Source organism: Plecotus auritus (assembly GCF_963455305.1).
Source record: "Plecotus auritus genome assembly, chromosome: 9".
Taxonomy (NCBI): Eukaryota; Metazoa; Chordata; class Mammalia; order Chiroptera; family Vespertilionidae; genus Plecotus; species Plecotus auritus.
The window spans coordinates 118,387,403-118,412,465 of record NC_137783.1 but is presented as its reverse complement, the minus strand read 5'-3'; the positions used below and the strand labels follow the sequence as shown (position 1 = coordinate 118,412,465).

The 25,063-nt window shown below is 41.7% G+C and overlaps 1 long non-coding RNA gene across 1 annotated transcript; it reads right to left on the bottom strand.

The window, feature by feature from the left end:
• Positions 1-24,865, bottom strand: LOC308234040. Its single transcript, XR_013959020.1, has 3 exons — positions 24,817-24,865; positions 8,678-8,738; positions 1-132 (listed from the first exon to the last, which is right to left on the bottom strand). It is a non-coding gene; the product is annotated as an uncharacterized lncRNA (long non-coding RNA).
• Positions 24,866-25,063: the final 198 nt, after the last annotated feature.

The following is a 25,063-nucleotide window of genomic DNA, read 5'->3' as shown; positions in this document are numbered from 1 at the left end:
GGCTTATAAACATAAACACTTATTTCTCATCACATAGAGAGTCAGGCTGTGGGTTGGATTCGGTCTGCTCCACATTTCTTCTTATTCCAGGATTCAGGCAGAAGGACCATCCCTCATTTGGGATATGTTGTGCTGTGGAAAGAGCAGAAATTCCAATGGGTAAGCCAAATCAGACAATCACATTTAAAACTTCTGCTCAGACATAGAATAAATCATATCATTCACATTTCATTGGCCAAATCAAGCCATATGGCAAAGCCCAAAGTCAATAGGGAAGGAATATATAATCTTCCTGAAAAAAAATGGCAATCAATGCAATCTACCAGATGGTGTTTAAGAAAGATATTTTTAGAATTGAGATGCTATATCTGTAATGGGGAATGAATATGCTATACTACTTATACTAGTCTGACTAGCCATAGAATAAAACTAAAATTAAAATGTACTAACAAAGTAAACTTATAAAGGAATTTATATAAAGCTACCCACATTAATCTTTGTAAGTGTTAAACCCAGTTTGTTCACCTCTGGCCAAGTTCTCTTTACAGTTTAACAGCCTGTCCCAGGAACAAGGAATGCCAATGCCTACAGTTAAACCACAGATGTCTGGTTGACACACATTGAAAAATAACTTTGAAACAGAAAGAATGAGCCTGAGCAAAGACTGCACATTGCCAGAAATTACACTGACCCCCTCCCCTGATCTCTTTGTTCTACCCTCCCTCACCCTCCTTATAAAAACTTCTGCCTGCACTGAGATGTTAAAATGGTTTTTGAGCCCAGCTGGTGTGGCTCAGTGGTTGAGTGTCCACCTATGAACCAGGAAATTTCGGTTTGACTCCCAGTCAGAGCACATGCCCTGATTTTGGGCTAAATCCCCAGCAGGGAATTTGCAAGAGGCAGCTCATCGATGATTCGCTCTCATCATTGATATTTCTATCTCCCTCTCCCTTCCTCTCTGAAATCAATAAAAATATTTTTAAAAAATAGATGGTTTTGGAGGCATGAACCTGCCATCTTCCCAGGTTGCTGGCCCCTGAATAAATCACTTTACTTCTCACAAGCACTGGTCTTATGAGTTTGACTTTCATGTTGACAGGCAGCCAAGCCTGAAGGTCATTTCCCTGGTTTCATATCTATTTTTTTCTTATTTTTAATACACTACACATGTACTATACATGTAATTTAAAAATTAAAAGTTGTAAAATGCTCATGTGTCTTATGGATATTGGGAATCCCTGAGGAGAGAACAAGCTGATACCTGGAAAGTGGAGGTGCCTATGTTGATGAAAGTAGGGGGAGAGAAAGAACACAAAAAGCTGGGAGCCCTTTAGGGAATATGTGAGTTTAAAGGAGAAGATGGCAAGGGAACTAAGTAGATGACAAGTAATCCACAATGGAAGCCCTCAACAGCAAGAAAATCATCAACAGCAAGTTTATGAGCACGTGGGGTGGTGTCCTGGCTGTGCCACTTGGATAGCGTAAGACCTGCAGAAGGCACAAAGGTCTTAGAACAGAGGTGATTGGGTGAATGACTGAATGAATGAATGTTAAAGATATCTAGAAGGCAAGGAATATGGGACACTTACAAAAAACAGGTATCATCTAAGAGAGCAGCTTCAACAGAGAGTCAAGCATTACTAAATAATTGAGTATTTATTGAGTAACTACTAAGTATCAGGTACCATACCAGGTGCTGCAGGTACAACAAAAGAGACAGGGGTTTTTTTAAAGCAACTAACAGGTCACCCTCAACCAATATTTTGTTTTCACCAACATAATACCATCCTACCCACTCAATAGACATTCTTTTTGCTTCCTTTCTGTTACAGTGAGCAGTACATGACCTATCTAGATCCCATCCCTTTTTCATTGTCTTCACTCCTGCAATTAAGCCTTTTCTCTCCCAAATTCTCACTCCCACCAAATCATTTGCATAGTTACGCAAACATACTATAGCTGCATGGGGGAAAGCAAGATTTTCCTTTCTAAAAAGAATTTGGAAAGGAATGCAAGTTGCATTTCAATTGCCACAGTGACCAGGGACTGTACTGGCATTTAGTGAGGGCCAGGGATGCTAATTGTGAAGTATCTTATTTAAAAAGAAAAGCTCCCTTGCCCGGCCAGTGGTTCAGTGGTTGAGTGTCAACCCATGAACCAGGAGGTCACGGTTCAATTCCCAATCAGGGCATATGCTCGGGTTTCGGGCTCAATCCCAGGTGGGGGGCATGTAGGAGGCAGCCAATCAATGATTCTCTTTCATCATTGATGTTTCTATCTCTCTCTCCTCGTCTTCCTTCCTCTCTCTAAAATAAAATAAAAAGACATTTTTAAAAAGACAAGAAAAAGAATAACTCCCTTAAACCTCACAACGTTCTCCAGCCATTACCAGCTACTCCTAAGACCTTCCACAGAAAAACTTCTTGTTGGAGTTATCTATATCTGTGGTAGGCAGTTAGACAAACATGAGCAGAGCTCCAGGCCCAGAAAAGCAGCAAAACCAGGCAAGTGACACCATGACTGTCTCAGGACCAGAAGCACTGTCCAATGACCCCCTGCCCTGGTGCCAACTAATCAGTAAAGACCAGGAACCTGAAAGGACACACCTGGAAAACCGATGAATATTCTATTGAGATCCTCCCCTGAGTCCGTCCCGCCCCCCCCCCCCCCCGCCGCCCTCCCCCCCCCCACCCCCCGCCATGATTCCTGCTTACAAGAGAGAGATAAAAGGATTGAATTGGAGAAGGGGAAAATAGACAATTCTACAATATTAGTTGGAGATTTCCCCACCCCACTTGGATGGATAGAACAATTAGACAGAAGATCAACAGGAAATAGGGGACTTGAACAACACCATAAACCAATTAAACCTAACAGACATACATGGAACACTCCACCCAACAACTGCAGAATAGACATTTTCTCAAATACACATGGAACAGTCTCCAGGATAGACCACATGCTAAGCCACAAAACAAATTTCAATAAATTTAAAAGGCTTGAAATAATAAAGTATCTTCTCCCACCACAGTGGAATGAAAGTAGAAATAAATAACAGAAGGAATTCTGGAAAATTCACAAATATATGGAAATTAAACACACTCTAATAATCAATGGGTCAAAGAAGTTCCAGGCAAAATTTTTGAAAATTCTGCCTCACCTAGCATCCCATTAATTATAGTGCCAGTTCCTTAATATCTTAGAGGAAGCAACTGTCTGATGTATAAGGAATGCTATGAAACAGATCAGCTTTTTGCTGAATAACAAACCACCATAAAATCATGATGCAACAGTAAGCATTTATTTTCATACTTACAGGTATTCAGATTGGCTAGAATAGCCTGCTTTTGCAGGTCTATGGGAAAGCTGAGATATTCAGACTGAAGGTGCAACAGCTACCTGGGGTCATTTTCTTCTCATGACAAGAGGACAAAAGCTCCCAGAGCAATGAAGGGATGCACATAATTCCTTGTAAGGCCTATACATGTTGTATATTATCACTTCTGCCCATGTACCCATTGGCCCAAGTGAATCACAACCAAGTCCAACATCAGTGGAAAAGGGAAGAATACTTACCCCTACCATAATGATTGAAGGGAAGGGAATGAATATTTGCTGAACAATAATCTACTTTTCCACAGCCCCCTTGGAGAAAAACTTGGAAAAATGGTGCTGTCATTACTACTGTGGATGCTGAATTGTAATGTCTTCTTATTAACCACTAGTGGCCCGGTACATGAAATTCGTGCACATTAAAAGGGAATTAATTAGAGGAAATGTTTTAATATTGCTATTTGCCCTTTCTCTATAATAGAAGTGTCAGAGATGAAAGAAAATTAGTAAAACGTATATGAAAATCTCCCTCCTGTCAGTCTGGGGTGTGCCGCAGGACCTAGAGTCAAGTACCCACCCACCACCCGCACGCGCTTTAAAAACTCAGGAGACCCAGACCCGGCCAGCCCCATCCTCACTGGGTGAGACCTAGACCAGGCCGGCCCCACCCCTGTCAAGCCCCTCTGGGCAGGGAGCGCAGCCTCAGGTCCCCTGGCCCAGCACCAGGGCAGGAGGCGCAGTCTCAGGTCCCCCAGTCTGGTGCCGGGGTTGAGGGCGCAGCCTGAGATCCCCCATCAAGCCCTGCCAGGTGGGGGCCATGGTCTGAGGTCCCCATTAAGCCCCGCCAGGGGAGGGGCTTGGCCTGAGGTCCCCCATCAAGCCCTACCGGGAGGGGGGGGTCACAGCTTGAGGCCCCCCAGCCTGGCACTGGGGTGGGGAGCACAGCCTGAGGTCTCCTGGCCCAGCGCCATGGTGGGGGGCATGGCCTCAGGTCTCAAGCCCCGCGGGGCAGGGTCGTGGCTGAGGTCCCTCACCCCAGCCAGGCGCCATGGTTCAGTCATGACATTACAGTGTCCTGGCTAATTTGTATATTCCTCTATTATTAGATAGATTATTAGATAGATGTTGGTTGTATTAGAAATGAATGTTTAAGACTCATCTTCTCTCTGTATTTGTAACTATTAAAAGCCATATAGAAATGTTAAATTCTTCAAAGCTACTTTACCTGATTTATTCAATTACCATTGACTTACTAATGTATTCTTAGCTCAGAAGCATTATCACCTCAAGAATTTTTGTTTCAACACAATTTCTTCTTGTACCAAATAGAAAAATTTTTAAATATCTGTGCATATATATATATCAAAGCAAAAAAATGAATCTGACACTATCAATAGGAAGTGAATTAATATACCCTTTCTGAAAAATCTTTCTAAAAAAAAAATCCTTCTGACATCTGAATTTTTGACTTATTATTGAAAAATTCAACCCTCAGAAAGAATTTTAGTGAACTTTATCTCTGTTGAAGTAAAAATTACCCAATATAAATACAATAAGTCTAATCTTCCCTAGCCTATAAAATCTTGCTAATATTTTCACATGCCAAAAAAAAAAAAAGCTGATTGTGAATGATAACATTATTCTGAATTCAGCATTACTCAGTCAATTGATGATACATAGCCTCCTCTCATGCTATAACCCCCCTTCCAATAAATATCTCTCCCCCAGATTGCTATCCTATTTGTTTTATTAAGAAGCTACACCAAAAAAAAAAAAATGGTGAAAAGAAATATATTTTTATCTTAATTTCATGCCAGGAAATATGAAGTCATGAGAGCATACTGAAAAGGATAGACATTTTTTAAACAGGACCTTAAGAGCTGGGCCCAATGTTCCTGTTGCCAAATTCAATGAAGAATTGTTTGAAGAACAGAACATTGTTCTGAGATTGAGCCAACTAGAAAGGTTGATACACCATGACATTTCTAGCTTGTATAACCTCCCTGCCCTTGAAATGAACTCTGGACAGAGGCAGCATAGCCAAAGTTGACAATGAGATAAAGAGTACATGTCTAAGTCATATAGCACCCAAAACCTCACTATTCAAGCCAGCCTAGTGGAGAAAAGATTCAATTGGTAGAAAATCTCAATCCCCATTATTTCCAAGTACAAGGAATACCTCTGGATTTAAGAAACTGACAAATGGAACCAAAGTTTTTTCCACTTCTCCTTCCAAAAATGCCATTGAAATAACAAAGATATTTTTAAAAAGAAGAAAAAGAAAACACAAATAGCCGTACTAGGAAAATTGAGAGGAATGCTATCACCACCAAAGAAATGTTGATGAATTGCTGAAGATATGAAGCCGGTAGGATAACTATAAATCAACGTGTAATTTTAAAATCCAGAAGTTATTGTGTAAGGCCTGTGAAATAAAAATTATTTTCAAAATATTAAAAAGATATTATTTGTTGGCATTTGTACTGATGGAACAAAAATAATTGTGGGTACCTTAGGCACCTAACTGGTACAAGTAGTCATTGTATTCTTTTTTTTTTTTTTTTTTTTTTTTTTTTAATATATTTTATTGATTTTTTACAGAGAGGAAAGGGAGAGGATAGATAGCTAGAAACATCGATGAGAGAGATACATCGATCAGCTGCCTCCTGCACACCCCCCACTGGGGATGTGCCCGCAACCAAGGTACATGCCCTTGACCAGAATCGAACCCGGGACCCTTCAGTCCGCAAGCCGACGCTCTATCCACTGAGCCAAACCGGTTCCGGCAGTCATTGTATTCTTAATCACCAGACATGGGAGGGGGTGTTTTACATAAGAATGCTTTTGACTAAGCCATAAAAATGATTTATGTTATTAAAATATTAATGTTATTATTGTGAAAAAATTGGAAGTATATATAAAGCATTTTTGTTGAATACCAAAATATGATGGTTATCTTGAGAAAAAGCACCTGTACAATTAATTTGAGTTGGAAGCTGAATTAGTTGCTTTTTTTCATGGAACACCATTTGTTCTTGAAAGAATAACAGACAAACCATAGCAATTGAGAATTGGGTATCTGGAAGACATTTTCTCAAAAATGAATGAAATGAGCCTGTCACTGCAAGGAAAATAGCTGGCAGTATTTGTTGCCAATGATAACATTCTAGCTTTCAAGAGAAAATTAGATTTTTGGAAAATTTGTACACACCTCCATAAGCCTGACATCATCCTAATACTTAAGACTTTTTTGATGATATCAGTGGCACTATTAATAAATGTGATTTATTGATATTGTATAATTAAAGGTATCAACATTTGAAAGATCTTCAAAATGCAGTGAGCCAATATTTTCCAAATGATGAATATATGATGTTACAAAATCATGCATGGGTAATCAAAAATGTTAAGGTGCAAAATAGATGACTCGATTTAAACATAATAGAATACAAAATTCATCTCTAAGGTTTCAGATTCCACATTTGAACCATCCTTTAAGAAATTTGCATTTGTCAATTTTTGGTGTAGTATCAAAGAAGATTATTCATATTATTCTAAACAAGTTATTAAAATACTCCTCTTTTTTCCAATTACATAGCTGTGTGATGCTGGATTTTATTCATATACTTCAACCAAAGCAATCTATATATATAAACAGGGAATATGCTAATTAGCCAGGCATCACGACTGCTCAGGAGAAGGCTGCATCACAACCACTCAGGAGGAGCTGCACGCGCAGATGGGTGGGAGGGGACTGCGTGCCACCCCCAGCCCCAGCGGTCAGGGGGAGGCTGGGGCTGGGAGCAAGCCAGAGTGGAGACACAACACACAGGAGCACCTGCCCCCACTCCAGCGGACATAATGCGGCGGCCAGCGCTACGCGGGTCAGGCATGGGTCCCAGCCCCCCGCGGGGTGCCTCCTCTCATGGCGGGAGGCGGGGCGCCTCCTCACGTGATTTCAATCGCACACTGGGCTTCTAGTCCTATATAATCCTATATAATAAAAGGCTAATATGCAAATTGACCAAACATGGGAATGACCAGTTGCTATGACAAGCACTGACCACCAGAGGGCAGATGCTCAATGCAGGAGCTGCCCCCTAGTGATCAGTGCACTCCCACAGGGGGAGCACCTCACAGCCAGAAGCCAGGCTCATGGCTGGCGAGCACTGCAGCAGTGGCGGGAGCCTCTCCCGCCACCACAGCAGCGCTAAGAATGTCCGACTGCAGCACTAAGGATGTCCGACTGCCGGCTCCATGGGGAGCGGGCCTAAGCCGGCAGTTGGACATCCCCCGAGGGCTCTCAGACTGTGAGAGGGCACAGGCTGGGCTGAGGGACCCCTAGTATATTATAAAAGATTGACTGCAGAAGCAGATGTAGGAACCTGTCTTCTATTAAGCAGTTATTAAAGAGCTCTAGCCAGTTTGGCTCAATGGATAGAGCATCAGCCTGCAGACCAAAGGGTCTCGGGTTCAATTCCGGACAAGAGCATGTACCTCAGTTTCAGGCTTCTCCCTGGCCCAGGTCCTGGTTGGAATACATGCAGTAGGTAACCAATGAATCTGTTTCTCTCACATCAATATTTCTCTCTGTCTCTCCCTCTCCTATCCACTCTCTCTAAAAATCTATGGAAAAATATCCTTGGGTGAGGATTTAAAAAATAAAAAAGAAAGAAGGAAAGAAAGAAAGGAAGAAGGAAAGAAAGAAAGAAAGAAAGAAAGAAAGAAAGAAAGAAAGAAAGAAAGAAAGAAAGAAAGGAAGGAAGGAAGAAAGGAAGGAAGGAAGGAAGAAGTTATTAAAGGAATTTGTAAAAAATGTAAAACAATGCTAGTCTTCTAAATTTTTTTGAAAAACACCGTCATTTTTAATGAAATATGTTATTTACATTAACATGTTATGGATTTGTATTTTAAAATATATAAATATGTTTTCATTCCTCTAATTTTAATTTCTAACACAGATAGCCCTCACACACAAAAGCTCTTTGAAATCCTTAGTTATTTCTAAAAGTATAAATTGGTCCTGACACCAAAATTTTGGAGAATCAGTGCTGTATTTACTTTCACATTTGCTATAATTGGTTTCTACCTTCCAGAGTAAAAAAGAAGATGGGGGCGGAGGAGGGAAGGAACACTGATAGTGTCCCAACTGCAACCAAAAATGGGAGGGAGGAAGACACACCACAGGCCGTCATGAGGGTAAATCTCCTCATACTTTTCATGAGACTAAAGTCCTGGAGGGAACATGGATACCTCTGCGATACATCAGTAATGGCTAGAAATGACAGATTGAGAGCAGGTTTGGGGAGGCAAATGAATGGATTTCCATATAACTCATTCATACCTGGGGTTGCTGGTCTGGTCCCATACATATCTGAGAAAAGTGGGAAGATCAAATAAATAACCTGTGATGAAAAGAAAAGAAAAACATCTGATTTCAGTTTGACTCCCCTGTCTTAGGCAAGCATACTATGAGTCTGTACATTGGAACAGGCAGTTTCTTCTAGGAATTGCAAGGTCAGGCCAGGGCCCTGGCCGGCTGTAAAGATGAGGAATTGGTGATATTCAGGGTTTCAAGGCACAGGCAAAGCCTCAAAACAAGCATTCATATTCTCACAGAAGATCATGGTTAAGCATTCAGTCGTGTATTTAATCAGCAAGAGCTTAGTGTATTCACCAAGACTTGGTGCATTTACCACTAAGAAAAGGTTTTTAAAGTAAACTTAAAATATAAATGGATCTGCTACAAAATCCACTCTCTTTCAGAGTGCCATACATTTTCTTTTCCTTTTAGAAGTAACTTTTTATTCTCAGTCCAGTGAAGAAATTATTACTAAATCAGTAATAAGGTAGTTCAGTAAATTGATGTTTCAATAATTCTGAGAACACAAAAAATCATTCTACTAAAATTATCAGTGAAATGACTTCACTTTCCAAACTATCCAATGTAGTTTTCTAAAGACTTATAAAATTAACTCCTTTTTCTATCCCTATTCTGGTGACTTAATTTGACATTTTTTAAAATAAATCTTTATTGTTCAGATTATTACAATTGTTCCTCTTTTTTCTCCCCATAGCTCCCCTCCACCCAGTTCCCACCCCAACCTTTAATTTGACATTTTAAAAAGCACATTATTGATGGAGTTATGAGTCCTGAAAGAACTAGAAAAAAATGGCTCACTCTGTCATTCATTCACTCAGACATCTGGGGGTGAGACTGAAAGTTCCAAACCTCTAATAACACTATTGGTTCCCCTGGCAACTAGCATAATCCATAGTTGCTTTCCAAAAGTCACCTGACTAACATAAACTCAGGTGTGGTTGGAAGAGTTTTGTTATATATTAAGACATCTTTATCGCTCTTATCATTTAGGAAATTCTAAGTGCTCCAGGAACTCTGTGCCAGAAATGAAGATGAAAACCAAATACATATCTTACATTATAAGTCACAATATCATAGCAGGTCACACATGAAAATCTATTCCAACACTCCCACCTACTTTGGAATCTTTCCATATACTATGTGATGGAAGATCTGGCACCAAATTTCAATGAATGTAGGCCATCACTGAGTCCAGAATTTAGTCATCCAAGCTATGAGACTCATTTCTAGCTTTAGCTAAAACATTAAATTCAGAATATCTGGTAAGTGTACCCATATCAATATTACAAAACTATAGTCTGTGCTTTTTGAACACCCTATAATCTATCCTCACACATATTTCCTGGGTTTCTACTTATATGAATTATCAAATTCCTGCAGTTATTTTGACATATAATCAGTTTTCTTCCCAGGTCAGAATCTTCTTTTGTCCTTCTTGAGCATCCTATATAATAAAAGGGTAATATGCAAATTGACCCTAACTGTGGAACTACGGAAACAACCGGTCGCTATGACGTGCACTGACCTCCAGGGGCAGACACTCAATGCAAGAGGTGCCCCCTGGTGGTCAGTGTGCTCCCACAGGGGGAGCTCTGTTCAGCCACAAGCTGGGCTGATGGCTGTGAGCACAGGGGCGGTGGCAGGAGCCTCTCCCGCCTCCTCGGCAGCAATAAGGATGTCCAACTGATGGCTCCCAGTCTGCAAGAGGGACCAGGCTGGGCTGAGGGACATCCCTGAGTGCACAAATTTTCATGCACCGAGCCTCTAGTGCTAAGATATGACTCTAGTTTAGATCTAGAATAGGAAATAAAGGAGAGTTAATATGGGTCTTGAAGGGAATAAGCATCCCCTTGTAAGCAACTGCCTTCAAATAAGGTGATTATAGAGCCTTCAAGAAGGAAAGGTCAGTCTTCTCAGTCAAAAGAAAAGGGGCTGTTTCTGCTTGCTTAGAAAGACCTTGACATTTAGCTTCACCCAAGACAATTCAAGTCTTCGAAGTCCACCTGTTCCCAATGCCCTAGTTGTCACATAAACAATTTTTTTTAATTTAATAAATCTTTATTGTTCAGATTATTACAACTGTTCCTCTTTTTTCCCCCCATAGCTCCCCTCCACCCGGTTCCAACCTCACCCTCTGCCCTTACCTCCCCCCCCCCCCGCCACTGTCCTCATCCATAGGTGTACGACCTTTGTCCAGTCTCTTCCTGCACCCCCCACACCTCTTTCCCTCTGAGAATTGTCAGTCCACTCCCTTTCTATGCCTCTGATTTTATTATATTCACCAGTTTATTCTGTTCATCAGATTTTTTATTCACTTGATTTTTAGATTCACTTGTTGATAGCTATGTATTTGTTGTTCATAATTTTTAACTTTACCTTTTTCTTCTTCCTCTTCTTAAAGAATACCTTTCAGCATTTCATATAATACTGGTTTGGTGTTGATGAACTCCTTTAGCTTTTTCTTATCTGTGAAGCTTTTTATCTTATCTTCAATTCTGAATGATAATTTTGCTGGGTAGAGTAATCTTGGTTGTAGGTTCTTGCTATTCATCACTTTGAATATTTCTTGCCACTCCCGTCTGGCCTGCATAGTTTCTGTTGAGAAATCAGCTGACAGTCGTATGGGTGCTCCCTTGTAGGTAATTAACTGTTTTTCTCTTGCTGCTTTTAAGATTCTCTCTTTGTCTTTTGGTCTTGGCATTTTAATTATGATGTGTCTTGGTGTGGTCCTCTTTGGATTCCTTTTGTTTGGGGTTCTGTGCGCTTCCTGGACTTGTAAGTCTATTTCTTCCACCAGGTGGGGAAAGTTTTCAGTCATTATTTCTTCAAATAGGTTTTCAGTATCTTGCTCTCTCTCTTCTTCTGGCACCCCCATAATTCGGATGTTGGTATGCTTGAGGTTGTCCCAGAGGCTTTTTACACTATCTTCACATTTTTGGATTCTTTTTCTTTTTGCTTTTCTGGTTGAGTGTTTTTTGCTTCTTTGTATTTCAAATCTTTGACTTGATTCTTGCAGTCCTCTAGTCTGCTGTTAGGTCTCTGTATAATATGTTTTATTTCAGTCAGTGTATGCTTAATTTCTAGTTGGTCCTTTTTCATATCCTCGAGGGTCTCACTAAATTTATCGGCCTTTTCTAGAGAATTCTTGAAAAACCTTATAACCATGGTTTTGAACTCTATATCCAGTCGTTTGTTTTCCTCCATTTCTTTCATTTGTGATCTGTTTCTTTGTCTCCGCATTTTCGCTGCTTCCCTGAGTTGGCAGAGTAGCTTTGTGTGATAGGTGTTCTATAGGGCCCAGTGGCTCAGCCTCCCCCACTTACCTAAGGTGGACACTTTTGGTGCACCCTTTGTGGACTGTGTGCACAGCCTTGTTGTAGTTAAGCCTTGATTGTTGTTGGTATCACTGGGAGGAATTGACCTCCAGGCCAATTGGCTGTGAGGATCATCTGTGTCTAAGCTGGGAGAACTTCTGTGCTGGAGACAGCCTTATAAGACAAGACTTGCAAAATTGCAAAAGCCTCTGTGCTCAGCTTGGATGGGGTGGAGTCTCAGGGCTGAGCAGACAGCCTTGGCTTCCCGTCAGCCCTGCTCTTTGAGGCCCCTGGGTCTCAGTGTCCCTCGGTAATCACTGCAAGCACCTCTGAGAGAAAGCTGCCCTCAAGTTTCACCCGCTGCCAGACAGTCCAGTTTCTCCCCCAATGAATCTGGATTCCCAGATTCTCGCCTGGAACTGGAGTTCAGCGCAGTCAGAACTGGAGTTCAGCGCAGTTGGGAGCTTCCATCTTCCTCCTGCTAGAGAAAGCCAGCAGCACACTCAGCAGTCAATCCTCTCTGCGCGCACTTGCGTGCGCGCCTCCAGACCTCTGCTTTCGCGGCTCCCCTGAGTTTCCGTGTGCTCCTCTCTCTTCCCGGCAATTCAGACTCCCCCCCGTATGAGTCTGGGACCCCAGGGTCTTGCCCAGAACTGGGGTTCAGTGCAGTTGGAACTGGGGTTCAGTGCAGTCGGGAGCTTCCATCTCTCTCCCGCTAGAGAAAGCTAGCCAGACATTCAGCCGCCCATCCTCTACGCGCACGTGTATCCATACCTCAGCCTTTTGCAGCTCCTCTGAGTCTCCGTGTGCCCCTCTCTTTCCTTCTAGTTGTAGAATTTCCACTCAGCCAGCTTTCCTGTGGTTCTGGATGATGTCCGTTCTTTTAGCTGTAGTTTTGAAATTGTTGTGCGAGGCAGCAGTTTAGGTGTTCACCTATGCCGCCATCTTGGTTTCTCCTCCACATAAACAATTTGATGAGTCTGTGAATTCAATATCTAGTATAATTTTGCAATCCACCCAGTCATATTTTTAATTAAGTTTGCCTTACAGCTATAAGAAATAAGAGACTTTTTAATGGTTACCATAAAAGTTCCCTGATTGGCATGGCTCAGTGGTTGAGCTTCGACCTATGAACCAGGAGGTCACGGTTCCATTCCAAGTCAGGGCACATGCCCAGATTGCAGGCTCAGTTCCCAATGGGGGGCATGCAGGAAGCAGTTGATCAATGATTCTCTCTCATTATGGATGTTTCTATCTCTCTCTTCCTTTCTGAAATCAATAAAAGCATATTTTTTTCAAAGTTCCCTGATTGTCTGAATGTGACTTGAGTTTAGACTTTAAAGCCTTGAGCTTGTCATTTTCTGTCAGTTTTCTAGTAGTCATAAGATATCATCCCACCCCACAGTTCTTGTTGTCATCATTACCACCATAACGGTTAAATGCAACATCTACTTGGTCTCAAAGGCAACTACTTCAATAGGTATTTCTTTCCAAACAACCACAGGTCACACTTAAATTAATCATGATCCTACTGTATGTTATAGATTGCTGGAATCCTGACAAGGAACTAAACACTCCATTCAGGGCCAAGAACATCAACAAACCAATTCCAGAACTCTATCTTTGAGAGATAGAAGAATTAAGTATAACATTTCCATAATTAAGTAGTACTGAGCTGGGACTACAGCTGGCCCTCGTTATGTAAGAGTCTAGTGAGAAGAAGAAACCAAACCAGGTATTTCAGCAGAGGAAATTGGTTACACTGTGCTAAAAGGCTGAAAAAGCAAAAAGTAAATGTTGAGGTCACCTAGAAATAATAACTTCGGAAGCAACTACCACCTCTAGGGCTGGAGGAACAGAAAGAGAAGAATGCGCTAACCCAAACCTAGACTCTCAGAACAGAGACCCCATAGAGCTAGGGCTCAAACTTCCAAGGAGGGTGGGACCAGCTGACTGCTGCTGATAGTCTCTAAAGCAAACATGTCAAACTCAAAGGCTAACACGAGCCAAATAAGGTTTAAGTTTATGTGGGCTACAAAAAAATAAAAGCTTCAATTTTCATAGAAACGTAGGTTTATTTCAATAGAGACATGCTGAATACAAAGGACTGAAATAAATGAGTAATCGTTAACATAAAATAATAGAACATTTTAATAAAAATTAATGTTTTCTTGAACATTAACTTACCAGACACTGAATAACTGAACAAATTAATAAGCATAATGCAAATAAACCTATTTTTCTTGTTCTCCAAAAGCGAAATATTTCCTGTTGCGCATACCAAACAAGTCAGTACAAGACTAATGACGTGGCAATTGGCAGCTAAAATATTCGCTGCTAGTATTAGTGGAGAGAAATGGTGTGCCTGCACATAAGGCTCATAAGGGAAATGAATGCAACACGATTATAGTAATCAGTCATTAGCAAATGTTGTAGTTCGTTATTAATAACTAGAGGCCTGGTGCACGAATTCCTGCATAGGTGGAGTCCCTCAGCCTGGCCGGTGATCAGGCCAGCCTGCGGCAGGGAGGGGGGGACCACAGGAGGTTGGCTATGGGAGTGCACTGGCCACCAGGGAGTAGCTCCTGCATTTAGCGTCTGCCCCCTGGTAGTCAGTGTGCATCATAGTGACTGATCAACTGGTCATTCGGTTGACTGGTTGTTCAGTCGACCAGTCCTAACGGTTGCTTAGGCTTTTATATATATAGATTATGTATAACAGGATATTGTAAAAATTAAGTTATGAAATTTTAAATATATATTTTATTGATATTTCACAGAGAGGAAGGGAGAGGGATAGAGAGCTAGAAACATCGATGAGAGAGAGACATCGATCAGCTGCCTCCTGCACACCTCCCACTGGGGATGTGCCCGCAACCAACGTACATGCCCTTGACCGGAATCGAACCCGGGACCCTTCAGTCCGCAGGCCGACGCTCTATCCACTGAGCCAAACCGGTTTCGGCAAGTTATGAAATTTTTATTAAAACATTTCTTACATACCATTATACTGGCTGGGCCACAAAAATATTCATTGTGGACCGCATGTGGGCCCCAGGCCACGAGTTAGACATGCTTGCTCTAAAGGATGCAATGAGACTGTTTCCAGTAGTAATGAATGAAGCCGGAGGCTGGAACCAACTGCCATGCAAGTAAACTGCCTACAGTAAACTGCCCTGCAAGCAACACTAACAAGAACAGCAAGAATGGGCAATAGGTTCTCCCCTCCTCCTGCTTTCCAATTTCCTTCTAGTGCCCCCTATTGGCAGAAGCAAGCTGACAAAGGAGTCTGGGAAACATTTTGTGGAGAGCTAGCCCCATAATCCCAGAGTACAGAGAAGAATTTGGAGCTAAGAGACAATAGGTAAATGATTGGCATAGAGGGTGTTTAGGGCCAGTGTTTCTCTTTGACTAAGAGGGGTTTATCCCAGGAATACAAGATTAGATTAACATTTAAAAATCAAGTAAAACAGCGATTTTTCAACCTTTTTCATCTCATGGCACACATACATTACTAATTACTAGTTCTGTGGCACACCAAAAATATATTTCTTGCCGATCTGACAAAAAAATAGATATAATTCTGATTCATTCACATTGGACTGCTATTGTTGTGTTGGTTGTCATTTTTTTTTATTTGACAACCCAAGGGAAAAGAGGTCAATGCTCCTGACTAATAGCTATTGCATGTTTTAAAATTTTTTGTGGCACACCAGTTGAAAATCTCTGAAGTAGGACATAGTTTTTCATAGATTATTAAGCTTACAGTTTTTTAAATTTCAAGTGTAAGGTCTTAATAGTTTGGCTAATTGTGGAAAGGTTGATAAACTTATAAGAAGACACTTAACCTTATTAATCAAGAAAATGCTAACATGAGAAAATGCTGGCAATCTATACAGTGAGAGTTTTAAATCTATCAAATTGCAAATTTTAGACAGACTGATAAATATACAAAATAATGTTGGCACAGATATGAGAGATAGGCTCTCTCATGTGCTATTTTATGGAAGCTGCCTCCTGCATGCCCCCCACTGGGGATTGAGCCTGCAACCCAGGCATATGCCCTGACTGGGAATTGAATGGTCACCTCCTGGTTCATAGGTTGACACTCAACTACTGAGTCACACTGGCCAGGCTAGAACCTGAATTCTTGATATAAATGGTATTCCTGACCCATTGGTACAGGCTTTGCCAGGCACAATTTAACACATTCTTTACAGCTTAAAATTTAAGCCAATGATTCCACATAAGGAATCTAACCCATAGAAGTACACCCACAGATGCACAAAGATATATACACAGGATTTTTATTGTAGCATTGTTTCTACAAGGAAGATTTCTTCAAGGCATATAGATAAGGGCTAAACATGCTGCAGAATAATTTATAAAATATGTATATCAAATAATTATATACATTTGCATGTGTACATTATATATAGATGTGTATATATATATATGTATATACAAAAAACATTAACTGTTATTACCTTTAGTGAGTGAGGGAATGGGAGGGATGGAAGGAGATAAAATGAGATTATACTTATTTTTTGTTCAATTCAGCACATAAAAATTATATTAAGAATAATTTCTTGTGAAATGTTGAACTACAATATTTTAAAAGAATATATGCTTCTTGGGAGGCACTCAAAGCTTCTCAGAGAAATGATACTGCATAAATCCAAGACATTGTTGTTACTATCAGCATCCTTACCTTGCACAACTATCAACACTGATATGCCTTTCATCAGATAAATTTAAACAAGATTTACAAATACAGGTTCATTTATTCACAGGACACACCTTTGAAGCAAGGCTATAATTCCAAAATACAGACATAATGAATGACTTGCCTAGATTTTGGAACAAGTCAGGAAATGATCCAGGGCCAGGATTCCACTCTTGTACAAATAAATGTATACGTACTGGCTCTCAGCACAGCACCATAAATAACCCCATCCCTGGCATTTCAGTCTCTCCCCAAGTAATTGAGTGTTTAAATGATGTGCAAACCTTCACTGTGGCTTTAAAAATTGTCTATGTCTAGCATTCTTTTTAAAGGAATAGCTTTTAAAAGTTTAACATTAACCTTCCTAGGAAAGTCAGAGAATAATACTAGTTTTCACCTTCTATAAAAGGACAACCCTAAAAGAATATTGTGCTTTTTGAAATAACAGCTCTGATCATACTATTTAGCCTAAGATCATTAACTTAGCAAGAGTATTCTAAAATGCATTATCCTAATTATGAAAACTTTCTAAAGAAAAGGAATCATAAAAGACACAGATCAACTTCCCTAACCTCAGCTTCCTTATTTGTAAAATAGCAGGGAAGTATTCTTATTCCTCCCTGCTTAACTAATTGAATTGTCTTGAGGTTCAAATAAAAGATTGAAGGTGCTTTGTAAAGTCTGAAGTTCCAGGTAAAATATTATGTATGTATGAAACCTGAATTCTTTTTTTAACATATTTTCATTGATTTCACAGAGGAAGGGAGAGGGAAAGAGAGATAGAACTTCAATGATGAGAGACAATCACTGATCAGCTACCTCCTGCATGCCCCCCACTGCAGATGGACCAGCACCCCAGGCATATGCCCTGACTGGAATCAAACTGTGACTCAACCACTGGGCCACACTGGCCAGGCTGGAACCTGACTTCTTTATACAAGTATAATTCCTGCCTCCCACCCATCCCAATGTGAGAAAACATCTGACTTGCCAAATTCAAGGCCTCTTAATTGGGAGCCTATATATATTTTTTAGACCAACAGGTCTCAACTGCAGTGTCTAGAAAAGGAGTGTGTGGCATTTATTTGTGCAATATATCACAATTTAAAGTGACAGTGTCTTAGGCCTTTTATAAAGAGGACTAGAGGCCTGGTGCATGAAATTCATGCACTCAGGGGGTTGGATGGGGGGGGGCCCTGAGCCCGGCCTGTGCCCTCTCACAGTCCAGGGTGGGATGTCCAACTGACAGCTTAGGCCCACTCCCCGCCCTCTCCTTGCAGGGAACAGGCCTAAGCCAGCAGTTAAACATCCTTAGCACTGTCACAGAGGCAGGAAAGGCTCCTGCCATCACCTCTGCACTCACCAGCCGTGAGCCCTGCTTCTGGTTGAGCGGTGCTCCCCCTGTGGGAGTGTACTGACCACCAGGGAGCAGCTCCTGCATTGAGCATCTGCCCCCTGGTGGTCAGTGCACATTATAGCGACCAGTCATTTGGCCATTTGGTCGATTTGCATATTAGCCTTTTATTATATAGGACTATGCTAGAATGTTACTCAGTGCAATGGCTGCCACAGTCCTTTTCTGAGTGGACTGCCCCATACTTCAGCTTCTGCTTCTCACATAATCTTTCCTTAACCACAGCCAGAGCTGAATTAAAAGGTGGGCAGTTGGGCAGCTGACCAAATCATTAATCTGTAGAAACTATAGGGCACTAAAACATCACTGGAATAATTAGTAACTAAGAAACAATTAAGGTTTCCACAGGCAAATTCTTACACAGTTGGGAGAATATAAATTTGCCCCTGCTTGAAATACTGTACAGGGAAGTAGAAACTAAAAACAATATTATTAATCTAACATTTATTAGATACTTATTTCATACCAGTCCCTATAGCAAGTGTTTTACCCATATGATTCTATTTAAACCAAGATATTATTGTATATTATTATTTTCAAGCCTATTTTTCTGATGACAAGGTTGAGATGTGCCCAAGACTGCACAAGAAGCAAATGGTGGAGGTGCAATTTGAAACCAATCTTCCTCCTCACAGCCTTCCCCAAGTTTAGCTAAGCTTGTCATATGTTTTTGTGTCTTGCATTTATAGACAAAATTCATCAGGCAGGCTAAATCTGAAACCAAATAATTCATGGATAGTACTGTTGGCCAGAAATCAGTAGTCCATTTTAGAATACAAATTTCAAACCTTTCAATGTGTTTTCAAAGAACATGTCTGATTCAGAAAAATTGCAAAAGAAAAGTGAAAAGAGAATATAAACTCTAAAAAAGTGAAATATATTGCCAAAAGCTTTCAAAATATTGACACTGCTTAGGCATCTGTCTATAATATTAATTGAAAATTAAGTTTCTCATTGCCTCATCAAATAATTGTTAAACAAAAGTTTAAAGAACATTTTTGAAAGTGCATCAGTGAAAACTCAATTGTAAATAACAGATTTAACTCTAGCTAATTTAAACAAAAAGGTTTTACAAGGAGGGATTAGGAATTTATAAAGTCACTAGAAGGGTTAGTGGAACAGAGTTGACACTGCACTTCCAGGAACAACTTCCAGACACTATTGTAGAACTGATTCAACATGGGCACCATGCTTGTCACACTTATGGAGCTTGGGAATTAGGAAGCCGTCTCCATAGCTACTGACTCTGCTATAATCTGAATCATTAAACTAGAGGTCCTGTTCCCTGTCTCTCATCACCATGAAATTTAGAGACTGAACAATGCTGGGATCTCTGCTCAAGCTGTCTCAGAAAAACCAACATCTGCCAACAGAAATGACAAAAATACAGTGGTCTACCTCAGAATGGTCACTTTTAACTTCCATATCTCACTAAGGTACATCTGTTTTATAGAAACTAGGTTTCATGAATCCAAGCTAAAGGGGCTTCTGGGAAATGTAGTCTTTAGGTTTCCAGACTCAAGCATTAAAACTTGAGTATATCAATCTGTGATGTCAGCTACATCAGACACCAAATTATTAGAGCCAGCCTAGAGCACCCACCCATCTTGTTCCACCTTGGGACATAAAGACAGCCCACGCAAATGTTGGCTAGTGGTAGCTGACATGATGAAACAACATTTCTTGGGGCCAGTTTTCTCTCAGGATTTTGGGATTGGGACACTGAAGAATTGAGCCAATAAATAGAGGGCTTTTTAGACTTTAGATGAAGTATATTTGGAGTTGGAATGATGACAGGTTGTGTGTGAACAAATAGCATTATACACATATTCATTGAGAAATATGAAGGTAAATACCAAAAGAAATGACATATGTTAAATTCTGAAGAAGGGGCCAAGGAATTTCTTTTGTTGTTTATAATCATTTTGCTATTTGAATTTTTTAACTTTATGCTTGTATTGCTAGAATTAAAAATTAAATTACTAATTAAACAACCAAATGAATGCCCCAAACTTGGGCCTTTAAGCCAGAACAACTAACTTCCATATCATAGCACCACTAGCTGAAGGGAGGGAGCTCCAGACAATCTAGTCCTTACTTGCCTCACTTTCCACCTAGCACCTCCACTGCTAAAAAGTTGGGGAGGAGGGGGGGATTTTATATCCAAACTAGTTTCTGAGAACTTTGAATGCCAAGCCAAGGAGCATATCCTCAGGTGAGGATAAAAACATATGGAAAACATATGTTTTTCCCTTCCCTTCCCCCCCTCCCCCGCCCCTCTGATCGCAGGCTTGGGAAGGGCCCCTCCTCCCGCCCCTCCGATGGCTGGCTGGGAGTGACCTGGGTGCTGAGGAGGTTCCCAGGACCCAGGTATGTATGCAAATTAACCGCCATCTTTGTTGGGTTAATTTGCATACTCACTCTGATTGGCTGTGGGCGTGGCGGAGGTACGGTCAATTTACATGTTTCTCTATTATTAGGTAAGATATATATATTTATTGATTTCAGAAAGAGGAAGGGAGAGGAAGAGGGAGAGAGAGAGAAACATCAATGAAGAGAGAGAATTATTGATCAGCTACCTCCTGCACACCCCCATTCTGGCGGGCATGTGCCCTTGACTGGAATTGAACCCAGGACCCTTCAGTCTGCAGGCTGACGCTCTATCCACTGAGCAAAACCAGCTAGGGCTAGATGTACCAGTTTTTAATCCACTTATCTGCTGATGGGCACTTAGGCTGTTTCCAAATCTTAGCTATTGTAAATTGCACTGCTATGAACTAGGGGTACATATATTCTTTCTGTCAAGTTCCTTTTTAATGGCCTACCTCCTTAGCCAAAATATTATTATCCACAATAGTTTTCGATCTAAGTTTGCATGCACACACCCCACCCAGACACACATGGCTTAAAGTTCCCACAACCAGCACTGCATCTAATCTAGGTAGGCTCCATCACCAATTACCTTTGGGAACCTGGGCAAGTTATCTACCAATCTGTGCTCTATTTCCTTATCTGTAAAATAGGGATAATTGTCTGATAGGGTTGTTGTGATGAGTAAATGAGCTATTACATTAAAATGTGTGTAGAGGTAGAGGATCCAAGATGGCGGCGTAGGTAAACACCTAAACTGCTGCCTCGCACAACAATTTCAAAACTACAACTAAAAGACAAAACGTCTATCACCCAGAACCACGGGAAAGCTGGCCGAGTGGAAGTTCTACAACTAGAAGGAAAGAGCAAACAGCATTGAGGGGTGCACAAGCACAGAAAAGCTGAGGTACGGAGACGCGCGAATAGGGAGCACTGCTGTTTTCAACCCGAAGGGAGATAAGCTCCCGATTACTCCGAACTCCAGTTTCTGGGGAGACACGGGGGACCCAAACTCCTACGGGGAGAAGCTGGACTGTCTGCTGTGGGGTCGGAAAGTGAGGGAGGCTTGCTTGCAGGGCTGCATGCAGGAATAATTGTTTACTGTGCTGGGCGCGGGATGCAGGGACACGGTTGGAGACTCAGAGCCGCAGAGCCGGCTTACTGGCAGCCATCGCTGTTTGCCACGCCCTAGCCTAGTCACACCCTGAGACCCCGCCCTGCACAATCTAGGAACCCACCCAAGCTCCAAGCAGCGGCTTTAGCATATGAATGGTCTGCCCTATTGCAGCTTAACCTAGCAAACTTGCAGCCCGGGTCAGACAGCTCCAAAACCTCCAAACCCCAAGCAAAGAGGAGAAAACTGCAGTTCTCGCTGTAGCGCCTGCTGGGTGGCCTCAGATAGTAGCTGACCTGCACCCCATTGGAGATCCAGAAGCCAGTGTACCTATGGTCAGAGTGAGACACCAGATTTCAACTCCTCACATCCATAAGTGACACATTCAAGAGGCAGACTCAGTGAGCACCAAAGCCCCACTGAAACAAGTCCTGCACCATAAGCGTGTCTCCAGCGCAACAGTTCTTCCATTATAGACACAGCGGGCCCTCACAGCCAATTGGCCTGGAGGTCAATTCCTCCCAGTGTACCAACAGCAATCAAGGCTTAACTACACCAAGACTTTGCACTCAGCCCACAAAGGGGTGTACCAAAGGCGTCCACCTCAAGTGATTGGGGAGGCTGAGCTACTGGCCCCTATAGGTCACCTATCACACAAAGCCACTCCATCAACACAAGGAAGCAGTAAAATGCGGAGACCAAGAAACATGTCACGAATGAGAGAAATGGAAGAAAGCAAACTACTGGACGACATAGAGTTCAGAACCACATTTATAAGGTTACTCAAGAATCTTCTAAAAACTGCTGAGGATCTTAGTGAGACCTTTAAGGATCTTAATGAGAATACCAAAAAAATGGAAAAGGACCAGTCAGAAATTAAGCATACACTGTCTGAAATTAAGAATATACAGAAACTCAACTGTAGATCAACTTACCCCAAGAATCAAACCAAAGATCTGAAATATGAGGAAACAAAAAACACCCAACCAGAAAAACAAAAAGAAAAAATCCAAAAATATGAAGATAGTGTAAGGAGCCTCTGGGACAACTTCAAGCGTACCAACATCCGAATTTTTGGGGTGCCAGAAGAAGAGAGAGAGCAAAATATTGAAAACCTATTAGAAGAAATAATGACAGAAAACTTTCCCTACCTGGTGAAAGAAATAGACTTACAAGTTCAGGAAGCACACAGAACCCCATACAAGAGGAATCCAAAGAGGACCACACCAAGACACATCATAATTAAAATGCCAAGGGCAAAAGACAAAGAGAGAATCTTGAAAGCAGCAAGAGAAAAACGGTTAGTTACCTACAAGGGAGCACCCATACGACTGTCAGCTGATTTCTCGGCAGAAACTATGCAGGCCAGAAGGGAGTGGCAAGAAATATTCAAAGTGATGAACAGCAAGAACCTACAACCAAGATTACTCTACCCAGCAAAGCTATCATTCAGAGTTGAAGGTCAGATAAAGAGCTTCACAGACAAGAAAAAGCTAAAGGAGTTCATCACCACCAAACCAGGATTACATGAAATGCTGAAGGGTGTTCTTTAAGAAGAGGAAGAAGAAGAAAAAGGTAAAGATAAAAATTATGAACAACAAAATGACATCAAATACATACCTACCAACAAGTGAATCTAAAAATCAAGTGAATAAAAAATCTGAAGAACAGAATGGACTGGTGAATATAATAGAATCAGGGACATAGAAAGGGAGTGGACTGACAATTCTCAGGGGGGAGGGGGTGTGAGGGGTGTGGGAAGAGATTGGACAAAAAGCTTACACCTATGGATGAAGACAGTGGAGGGGGGTAAGGGCATGGGGTGGGGTGGGGAATCAGGTGGAGGGAAGCTATGGGGGAAAAAAAGAGGAACACCTGTAATAATCTGAACAATAAAGATTTATTTAAAAAAATAATAATAAAAAAAAATAAAATAAAATGTGTGTAGAACAGCCCTGGCCTGTGTGGCTCAGTTGGTTGGGCATTGTCCTGTGCACCAAAGGGTTGCCAGTTCAACCCAGGTCAGGCCACAGCCCCCAGTTGCAGATTCCTGGTAGGGATCCTGCAGGAGGCAGCCAATTGATGCTTCCTTCTCACATTGATGTTTCTCTTTTCTCTCTCTCCCTTCCTCTCTGAAATATACAAACATTTAGGACCAGCCTGGCCAGTATGGCTATGGTTGAGCTGTACCTATGAACCAGGTCACCCTTGGATATCAGTCAGGGCACATGCCCCAGTTGTGGACTTGACCCCCAGTGGGGGTCATGCAGAAGCAGCCTATCCATGATTCTCTGACACATGATTCTCTCTCATCATTGCTATTTCTTTCTCTCCCTCTCTCTGAAATAAATAAAAACATATTTTTAAAAAACTTAGGTACAGCCCTAGCTGTTTTGGTTCCATGGATAGACCGTTGGCCTGCAGACTGAAGGGTCGCGGGTTGGATTCTGGTCAAAGGCACATGCCCAGTTTGCAGGCTCAATTCCCAGTGGGGAGCACGAAGAAGACAGCCAATCCATGATTCTCTCATCATGGATGTTTCTATCTCTCCCTTTCCCTTCCTCTCTGAAATCAATAAAAATAAAAAAATAAAAAACTTAGGGACAAGTATTTGCTTCTATTATCAATCCTAGGAATTCATCTATGCAGCAGTCGTGAAAATTGTGTTCAATTAAGGGTTAAGCTTTTTTTCAATGCCTATGAAATGTATTCACATATCAAAGGAGCATATTTAAGAAAAATAATAACTGTCCTGGCTTTTGACTACCAGTTGGATACTTTCTGTCATTGGTGCAGTGCCTGAAAACATGATCCAATTTTCATTTAGCTATTTCTACCGGGCCTCGAAAAGCTAAAATATTGCAAACATTGGGACCTACTGTTTAATGTACTTTAACAATCTTCCCCCAAGAAATGTAAATATTTCAAAGTGCCAGTTTGAAAAACCGACTCCACGGATCTCACACAAAATGAAAATACACAACCCGCAGGCTTTTGCGATGTTGTTTTTTAAAAGAGAGGGAGTAGGGCTGCGGCTTAAAAACCCGAATGCTGAGGCTAGCAAACAGTTCCAGAGACTGGCCGGTGGGTGCGGACGGCCGGGCGTTCCTTGGGGAGGGGTGCAGCTGGCGAGAGATGCCAAGACAGAGCAAGCCGACTCACATCTTTCCCGTGGACACTGCGGAGACGCCGCTATCCCTACCCACTCCTACACGGCGCCTCTCCGGTCCCATTTGGGGTCACCACCCAAGAGCTCTGGTGGAATGAGCGCCCCGAAGGCTCAGCTCTCGGCCGGGGCCAGCTGGGGCCCCAGACACGCCAGCGCCGGGAAAGGGGGGGGTGGGGCGGTGGCCGGAGAAGGCACAGGGCGTTTTCGACCCAGATTTCAGTGGGAAAATCTGAAAAAGAG